Genomic DNA, 9,864 nt, shown 5'->3' on the forward strand with positions numbered 1-9,864 from the left:
TCTTTTCAGGTGTTTTATTTTTCTCTCCACTTTTCGGTAATACTTTTTCTAGTTTTGTCTCACACGACTTAGAGGACTTGTCTGAGTTAGATGAGACAGGACTCGGAGCAGAAATCTTAATACTTGCAACAGGCTTACTAACTTCTGGTTCTTTAGTAGTAACTTGAACTGGAACTGTCTGACCATAGTCAACATCGACAGATTTCTGATTACTAGGGTCATAAGTGTAATTATGATTGAAAGGTGGTGGAACTTCGTGATAACCAATTCCTCCCCTTTTTGGGGAACCTTGATCACTAACGAGGTGATCAAGTATAGCGGAGGAATTTCTGAATTGCTCCAGTTTCCTGTTAAGTTCCACCACTTTTACCTGGTGATCAGCTATCTGTTTTTCCCTTTCAGCTATTAGTTTGGTTTTCTCTTCTAGAACTTCATAGCTAAGATCAATCACTTTAATTTTTTCAGCAAGCTTTGCTTTAAGACTTTTAATATCTGTTTCACTAGCTTTAATTTTTACTTTGTAACTATTTTCTCTAGCTTTAGTGAAATGATGATCTTCTTTTAAAGTTTTATATTGCGCATCCAAACTAACAAACTGATCAGTTAGAGTTGTCAGTTGTTCAGACAGCTGTTCACACTTAGTACAAGGGAGTTCGGTACTTACCTCGGAGAGCTGGTCTGCTACATCTGCCATGTACGCTTCATTTTCGCCAGTTCCCTTCTTACTATCTGCATTTTCGATGTTTGCCAAGTTGGCCTGTTCAAATACTTCTTCAACATGCAGATTCCAGTTATACTCCTCGTTCTGTCTGGAAATCATGGCTCTATAGTCATTACCACTACCACTCTGCTGTGTAGATCTATTTTGACTGCGTTCTACACGTTCATTTTTGCATTCTTTTGCAAAGTGGCCATTCTGCTGACAGTTGTAACAGCGTACCTTCGACTTATCAAACCCTGGCCTCTCTCCGACAAACTTCCTGCCAGTCTTCTTCATGAACCTCTTCACCCTTCTGACAATCATAGCCATCTGCCACTGCAGATCCATCTCCTCCAGATCATCAGCATCGATCTGGTCATAGTCTTCATCCAAAACTGCAGGATCAACGATCTTACCCTGAATGTAGTTCTCATACGAAGCAATAAAAGATGCATAGAGAGTAAACTGCTGTTCAGCAGATTTGACACTCATGGGCATCTTCGAGTAGTTGTTGTTTGAAACACTTGGGGAATAACTACTCTTGGTCGCTTGAGTTTGAGAAGCATTTGACCCTCCAGCTACATAGCACACATCACCGTTCATGTTGAGAGATACATGTCCCTCATGTGTTGAGCTCGCGCCTGACTCTCCCTTAGAGTAATAAGCAGATGATTCAGTTTTCGAACTTGATCCAGAGTTAACCTTTGCACCATACATACCCGGATCTTGAACCTGATCGGTAGGTGTCTCCTTTCGTACCATATTCAGTTCAAACGTTCTTAGCTTGTTAACTGCTGTCTCCAGGTCATAGTCAGCAAAGTCTTTATCTTCTCTCATCAACACAGTATACATTTCCCATTTCGGTGGGAGAGCATCAAGAAGCTTTTCAACTATCTCATCTTCTTTGTAAGCAATTGAATAGTTGCTGAGTTCAGTCATCAGATGATAATATCTAGTGATGATATCATCAAGTGATTCATTTTTCAGATACTTGAAGACCGAGAATTGGGTTTTTAGAAGTTTAATTTTCGAGGCACGAATTCCCACATTGCCCTCAAACCGGTTCTCAAGTGCTTCCCAAAGCTCTCTAGCAGTTTTATACTTTCGGAAGGTGTGAAGTAACTCTTGTGAAAGAGCCATTGTAATTGCTGCATGAGCTTTGCTTTCGGCCTCATACATTTTCTTCTCCTCTTCTTCCATCTCTTTGTATTTCTTGATTTGATCACGACCTTCATACTCAGCAGTAGGTGGAATGTAACCATCTTGTATGCACACCCACATCTTGGCATCTTGATACTTGACATATTGTTCAAAACGATCTTTCCACGCTACATAATCAGTTTTCTTAAGCATCTTAGGTGCTTTTGTAGCCGATCCTGCTTCTACTTCCATCTTTACTAATTCGGTAATGTTTATCGAAGACATCTTTTTCTAAACTCAAAGAAATCCGAAAATAAAAAAAATTATTTTCAAACAGCACTGTAGGCGAAGTTGTGAATAACTTCGCTTAAGACTTAACTTCGCGTGAATTTGTAACTTTGCTCACTTTCTTAAATTCGCCGGATTGGCGAACTTGAGAATAGCTTCGCTTAAGTTGAGCGAACTTGGGAGGTAGGCGAAGTTGTGGGTAATTTCGCTTGAGGTAAGCGAACTTGAAGAGGTAGGCGAAGTTGTGGATAACTTCGCTTAACCTTATATCTTCGCCGAAACCCTACTAACAGTGACGGCAACTTCGCCTGATGAACATGAAGTTTCTGCAGATTAGATTTCTGGGTTTTTTCGAGGTTTGTGAAGGTGTTATGGGTTGTTTAAGCTTGTAGGAGGAGAGTATGGCACAAAAGCTCAGAAAACTCGTCCTGCGAATAGTCGAACGGAACGATTTCTATACCCGCGTGATAATCCCGAACCACACAATCGAGCAAAAGCTCTGATACCAATTGTAGGTTCCCAGCCGGATCTACACGAGATATCGCGTACTACGTAGGTGCGGAATCCCTACGCAAGACGTTACGAGTATAGAAAACAATACGAACTAACACACGATACGATAACCAAATACACGTTGTATTCCAACTGTAAGCACGTGATACTATGATCACAGGATACAAAACTCTCTAACTCGAATACGAATAAACTCTGATCTATTAACTGATATCGAATAAGCCGTATACAAATGGCTTATATAGACTCGACAACTTCGCCTGGTATGTTCAGGCGAAGTTGTCCCTAACTTCGCTTGACTAACAAGTTCGCCCATATAAGCGAACTTGTTAGTAACTTCGCTTACATACAAAACTCAAATCTAACTAACACGATTACAGACACTCGACACTGAACTACTGGCATCATGCACCAACATCATTAACATGAGTATTGATCCTAGTAGTATAAATCTTTGCAGACTTTTTAAGATCATCATTATGAACTTTAATGCTATGAATTTGTTCTGAGATTTTAGCATTATGATTTCTATAGTGTAAGACTTTATCTATGCAAACTTGTGAGCAAAGTTTGTGTACCTCGGGAATGAGAGAGGCATGTGTAGGAATCACATCAGTGGAGCTTGATGAGGTGTTTTCTTGACTACTTCCACATGCAACACACTCGGGGATGAAAGAACTTGCTTGACTGCTAACACCCGCATCACTTGTCTCATCTTTATTTTCTTTTGACTGACTGTTTACTCGAAGGTTGGCATCCATTGATTCAAAAGACTTGATGGTAGAAGTCAACTCTGAGAGTGTTAAGGTATCCAGGCTTGTCGTTCTCCTGATGGTAATCACACTCCTATTTCATGCGTAAGGCAGTGAATCACAACTTCATGTTGATCTCATACAACTCAGGGATGATACCGACACTTCTCAATTTAGTAACGAGTGACTCAAATCTGTTGATGAGAGAGGTAACCGATTCTCCTTGAGTATGTTGAAACATGTTGAATTCTTCTTTCAACATGTCCTTTTGGCATTCCCTCATGTTGAGATTTCCCTCAAGCTTAGAATTGCAAGATTTTTAATTTTTTTTTGTCAACTGGTCAAAGTCAACGGTCAATGGGTCAACCCTTTTCTCAAAGATCTAACACTCTTGAAACAAAACTGCTAAAAAAACTAAGTCCAAAGTATTCAAATAGCAATTGTATTCAAATTGATAATTGTACTCAAATAACAATTGTATTCAAATAAGAATTGTATTCAAATGAACAGTTGTATTCAAATGAACTATTGTATTCAAATAACAATTGTATTCAAATAAGATTTGTATTCAAATGAACAGTTGTATTCAAATGACCAATTGTATTCAAATGAACAATTGTATTCAAATAGTAATTGTATTCAAATAACAATTATATTCAAATGAATAATTGTATTAGAATAGTATTTGAATTCCTATTTTGGAAGGTCACCAACTTACTTTCTTGTTAACCTTTTCAAACAGCCCAAATGCATGTATAACACAACTTTTGTAGTAAGCTTTCACAAACACCAACACATGCACTATTCCAATACCAATTCATGAAGATTCAAACACCAACTTATCAAACTTTGCACATAAACTTTAACATTCTTGAACAAAAAAAATTATTTTCTTGAACCTTTGAAGAACAAAAGAACCCGAAACCCACTTATTTTCTTGAGAATTCCGTCTTTTCACACACAAGACCAAAATCCAAGTTTATGACCCAAGATCTACAACTAGTAGAGCCCGAAAGCTCTGATACCAATTGTAAGTCCCGTGACCGGATCAAACAACACAACAAACTAAGTAATAGTCGTTCTTGGATCAACCTCACAACTAGTTGGCCGAAACAACTAGCTAGACCGAGATCTCCGATCTTGTGGTGAAGCTATGGGAGCCGAAAGTTAGGAAGAGTGGGTGAGGTAGAGAGAGTTTAAGTGTTAATTGGATGAATAATAATGCAAGGGTTATTTTCAAAGGTTGTGGAGAAATGGGTTAGGTGATCATTTATATAGGGTCCCCATTTCTCCAACTTTTACATTTTGTTCAAACAAAATAAACGTACCGAGGTACGTAATACACCAACTCTAAGCAAATATAAAGACATACACAATCCTAAAACTAATATAGAATATTGGCCCTACAAATGTTTTTTATCACTTTGGCAGTTAGATTTTAATCAATTTCTTTTTCAAATCAATTACCGGTCTAATTCACGCCATTTTAGAACAGTATGAAGAGATTGGCATATTTTTTGAGAGACTGCCATTTATGTTCTTGTGTTGCTCACTTTTGTCATTTCCGTTCTCGTGGTTTATTTTTTATTTTTTTCATTTTACTTCAAATCACTACCTCTGTTAGTTCTAGTTTGTTAAGTTAGTATGAAATGACAAAAATACCCTTTTATTTAAACAGAGTAAACTGTCATTTTCGTCCTTGTGGTTTGCTCACTTTTGCCGTCTCCGTCCAAAGTAAAAAAAATTTAGCCATTTCCGTCCTCACGGCTTCTAAAAATGTCATTTCATCTACTTTATCAACACCAGTAACTCTTGTCAGTTACAGATAGTGAAAACTGACAAGAATGAACTTACTACTAATAAATTCTATATATACTGTCGGGACTCATATGCAGATTTTAACAAAATCAGTTAACATAGTAGAAATAAATAAGTAAACATACGATCCAAATCTACAACCTTGTTGGGGTGTGTATGCAGGTTTTAACAATATATGCAACTTTTGCTCTCTTGTTATGACAAAACGTAAAACCTAATCCTTTTATTTTATTTTTATTTATTTATTTAATTTGCAATTTGGCCTGCAGTGTTTTACATTTCGTCTTACCTATCTATCTTAAGCAAGAGTCAATGGACTTCTTACACCAAAAGGCCATAAATTCGTTAGTAAATATGGAATTCAGAAACATGCATATAAAAAATGAAAATGATACACACATGCAGATTTAAGCACTTCTAATCATTCTAACTCGTTAGAAATTTGCTCACGATTATCATCTGACTTTAAGTAAAACTGTGCGAGCCGTTTGGAAGCCTTCGCGGCCTACACGAGGCAAAAAATAATACATGTTCGTATGAAATTCCGAAAAGAACAAAAATTATCTAATGCATGGCTGTGAAGTTGTTTGTGTACTTGGTCGTCCCAGTCAGTTCTCCATGTCAAATATACAAGCGTAATTGTTTGTGTTAAAACACCACCAATCATTCCGATCCATATACCCTGTTAAGTAATACAAAGTAAATAAATAACAATCGAAAAAATCAACCATATATATATATGAGTTTTGAGTTGCTTAACACTATTTTTTTATGTACCTTAACTTGTAGACTCGTTAAATATCCGAGCAAAGCTCCCAATGGAATTCCGATCAAGTAAAAGCAAACGAGGTTAACAACTGCAACAGCTGATTGCAAACCCGCTCCAACCGCCACCCCTAATGGAAAAATATATCTCTGTTTAGTATTTACAACTTATCTTTGTGAAAATTTTCAAATGTAGAGGTTTTATGAACTGAAAGAAGTTACCAGAGAGTACAGGGTAAATGCTATTCAACAAAACCGAAAAAGAGAGAAGCAAAGAAAGATCTGATACTGTATCTGCAACTCTATCATCATCCGTGAACAAGTATGCGAGTTTTTTGCCAAACGCCAAACAAAGAACAAAGAAGAACAACCCGATTGCAATGGAAGTCCCCAACAACACTTGTATAGAAAACCTTACTGCTTTCGCATTTCCTCTCCCTAATTCGTTGGCCACCCGAACACTTTATGCATGTTCAAGTTACAACAAGTATCAGTCATACAGCCAAAAGAATTTAAATAATAATAATAATAATAATAATAATAATAATAATAATAATAATAATAATAATAATAATAAAAACACTGAAGACATACTAAAGGACAAAAACAAACAAATTAATCGACCATCTTTCGCTACAAATATTATGCGTAAAAAGGTTCGTGAGGGTAACGTCATGTGAAAATAAGTATTGAGTTGGAAAGGGTCGGTTCGGGTCTTGTAAGAAAAGCCACTTAGTATTGTATTGATCAACTATACATTAAAATACAATGAGAACAATTATGAAGAAGACCTAATTAAATTATATCTTTTAACTATATGGTAATAATCTAACAATAGACCCTAATTAGTATATACTCTTTAGTAAAATAGTGAAGCCCGTAAAGTAATGTTAACTATTGATCAAATATCTATAAGTGTACAATGAGAATAATTACAAATGAAACTCAATCAAGTCATATCTCATAACTATGATAATAGTAAATCAATAAAGACTAACTAATATATTATTTATAATACCTAGGTGGCTATATGCGCAAATATTGGTTTTGGCATAGTTTTTTCTTCTTCTGATAGGGGCATTAAAGGGCGCAATTTCAGCAAAGCATAGAAATGTAATAATTGGAAAGTTTTTTCTTCTGAACCATCAATGACTTACCATGCGGCACCTAAGAAACCGAGGCTTATCATAAACTCCCACGCGTTAACGTTCAGGCTGCAACGAAAGCAAAAAACAAAAACGAGTCTACATCTTTTTAAAACTAATAACAAAGGGAAAATAGTAACACGTGCTAATTAATACCAAATGGAGAAGGCAGATATTGCAACCTCGGCGTCTGCATGTATCCAGCAAGCAAGACTAGAACAGCATTGTACCATAACTCCAAGCTACATATTATAGCAAAGGTCAGACCATAGTTTGGCATTCAAAGTCAAAACAATGGTTTCTTAAATTAATGATATTCTGATGTTAGTCAGAACATATAGATAGTCACATAAAAGTACTTGACTTGTAACAGTAGTCAGAAAAGATTTAAAGTGTTTTTGTGAAAGATTTCATATCATATTTTATATTTAAAAACATTCAGTGTGACCTAATAAGATAGTCAAATTCCAAATGTTACATTAGATACTTACCAGACCATCACACCAGATGATAGCGACAGCTTAACAACAGGAACAAGATCCTTAAACGCAGCAACTGTAAATCCTTTCCAAGAATTCGGACACCATCCTCCAAAAATGTATATGAATTCTCCAATCACAAGAAACCACGAAGACATCGAGAGTGCAATCATGGCCCCCGAGACCCCATATTCAGCTTATACACGAAAAGCAGTGACAAAGGTATATGGATGGCAAATTGAAAAATCGAAAGCCATGCACTAATCATGTTCTTTAACTGTGCTTGTAGATACATTTGTATGGTCAAGCTAAAAACAAAGTTATAGACAAAAGGAATGAACCATAAAGATATGTATCCACCACTGTTTGCTATCGATTCTTCCTCACCAACAAGTTTATAGATTTGGGTACCAAAGATGAAGACCGGGAGCAACACGGTTAAAGTAATCAAGTCAACTATCCATAATCGTTGCAAGTAAATGCCCATCATATGGTGTTGTCCGGCCCCAAATGCTTGTCCACAAAGGGTTTTGGTTGCACTCGACATTCCCAACTGTTAATATGTTATATTCATAAGTAAAATGGCCGATTACAATCGAATCCAATGTCATATCTTTTGATCCAAAGGGTAGATTTATCATGAATTTACGTTCGGATCTTATTTAAAGTTCCCTCAAAACACCAAAAACTAGCTTCCTTTTCCCTCGTGTTTGATATCAACATATTTGGTAAACTATATGCTACTTGAATGAGTTTACAATTAGTTTCAATTAAATTATTCGTGTTTTATTAGTTATAATTAAACATAGATGGTTAACTTACAAGTATTCCGTTGACAAATCGGACACTAAGTGTTTGAACAAGTGCGTAGCCAGCAAGATCTATGTCACTAATATGCCCAATAAATGATTGGGTAACAACGATAGTTCCGAATGCACAAACTCTTGATATTACACCTTGCAATGCAACCCTCCATATTTTCTTTGATTCGACCCATATCCTTTGTTTAAGGTCACCTTCTTCTTCATTTTCATGTCGAAGAAGCTTTGTCTGGATCCCATCGTCCATCTAAAAACGGGTAAATTTACACTAAGTATAAAAATTTTGTGTAAAAATTGATATCTTTACACTATGTATAAAAATTTTCAGACGTAAACAAATAAACTTAAACGACTGAGTAAAGGTTCGCCAATGACTATAAGTCAATGAAACCCTTCATTGGGTTTACTAATTTCCGTTTTGGAAAAGAAAACTAAAAGTTAAATATGATTTTGTTTTGCTTTCTATTTTTTAAATCAACTTTATTAAAACGCAACGTGGCCATGATAGAACCATATAGAGTTCAACCCATTGGGTCAACTTTTAATTTTGGTTTTATCCCTATAGACTATCCAGTTAATTCTAGACCAAACTAATATACAAATAACAAGTAAAACAAGTATATCAGATAACGAAGGAACCTGTACGCTACGCAGAATCACTTACACAATTCACAAACCAACATACCAATTACCAACGTCGCAAATTAAACTATAATATAAATATTACAAATTCATCAAAATTAAAATGATGACTATTATCTGGCGCCAACCATTTGTTGTACCAAAACACATGCTGTAATTCTTTAAAACAACATTTGTTAATTTTTTCTTTTTTTCATTTTGAATATATTGGAAATCAGTAATGTAACATATATTATACACTTATTGTAGTTTGTTTATTTTCATGTAATATTCGTTTCTATATAATATATTCAATCTCCAGCAAATTAATTGGGTGCAAAGAATTTTAACAGAATACATATAAACTGAATATTATACAATTCATTCTAAGTAGTATCAAAAGAAATTCAAGATACTACTCTTTTTTATTAAGAACATTGATTGATGTCAAAAATAAGTGTGTGTATATATATATATATAGAGAGAGAGAGAAAGAGAGACTTACTGTGTGAGGAAGCTACTATTCGGAATAATAAGCCAGAAAGCGTAGAGCAGGATATGATGGGGGAGATAATTGGTATATTGAAATATGAGGTAGCGTTTTTATATCGTCAAGACACTATCTATATCAATCATTGATATGGGCTTTTGTTCATTATTGGGCCCTCTCTCTCTAGATTGTGTGCTAGTTTTAGAAAAATGATTGATAAATATATTTTATACATATATGATGTCCGTGGATTTCTTTTTTTGAATGACTAACAAACATAAAATTGTTTAGGTATTTTGTATAGGGTTATCCCATGATAAAAATGCCACCTG

General features: G+C 35.4%; 1 pseudogene across 1 annotated transcript; it reads right to left on the minus strand.

The window, feature by feature from the left end:
• Positions 1–5,450: 5,450 nt before the first annotated feature.
• Positions 5,451–9,604, minus strand: LOC143623277 (protein DETOXIFICATION 24-like; annotated as a pseudogene). Its single transcript, XR_013151862.1, has 9 exons — positions 9,548–9,604; positions 8,423–8,668; positions 7,613–8,153; positions 7,278–7,363; positions 7,134–7,190; positions 6,199–6,437; positions 5,989–6,107; positions 5,807–5,893; positions 5,451–5,716 (listed from the first exon to the last, which is right to left on the minus strand). The product of XR_013151862.1 is annotated as a protein DETOXIFICATION 24-like (transcript).
• Positions 9,605–9,864: the final 260 nt, after the last annotated feature.

The sequence above is a fragment of the Bidens hawaiensis genome, unplaced genomic scaffold (assembly GCF_021521415.1).
Source record: "Bidens hawaiensis isolate Kalapana, Puna unplaced genomic scaffold, B.hawaiensis_p1.1 tig00003356_1, whole genome shotgun sequence".
Taxonomy (NCBI): Eukaryota; Viridiplantae; Streptophyta; class Magnoliopsida; order Asterales; family Asteraceae; genus Bidens; species Bidens hawaiensis.